The sequence below is a fragment of the Varroa destructor genome, unplaced genomic scaffold (genome assembly GCF_002443255.2).
Source record: "Varroa destructor unplaced genomic scaffold, Vdes_3.0 BEIS01000004.1, whole genome shotgun sequence".
NCBI lineage: Eukaryota > Metazoa > Arthropoda > Arachnida > Mesostigmata > Varroidae > Varroa > Varroa destructor.
The window spans coordinates 51,694,980-51,695,470 of NW_019211457.1; positions in this window are offsets into that span (position 1 = coordinate 51,694,980).

Here is a 491-nt window from a genome sequence, read left to right on the forward strand (position 1 = left end):
TATATTCGATATTGGCTTTGCTTTAATTTGATTGTTTTTTCTTCTGGCTCCACATTTCTGGATATTTTCCTTGGACGCGTATATAAATTCAAGCCGTGTTTTCAAACGTATTTCACATTATATTTGTCTAGGGACCGCGGAAGAATGCATATGTGGCGATCTACCTTTACATCATAGATCGCTGAACTAGTAAGTTGTACTTGTTTTACCCAGAAGGATTAAATGTTATACTACTTTTTAATAGCGGCTGCAGCCTTACGAGGTCATCGTATATATTAAAAATCGCCCTGTAGTTAAAATGGATTCACCTCTATAATTGATTGCAAATGTAGAATAGGAGCTTAAAACAGCTGGGTTCGTCCAGGTGTCCAATCTTGTTTTCCGCTTTGCTGCTTTCCTCTCAAGGAAGCTTATTTTATATATCTCTATATAATACAATATTATTTCAAGATTAAGTATGCCCACACATAGTGAACGAATAAGATCGTTTC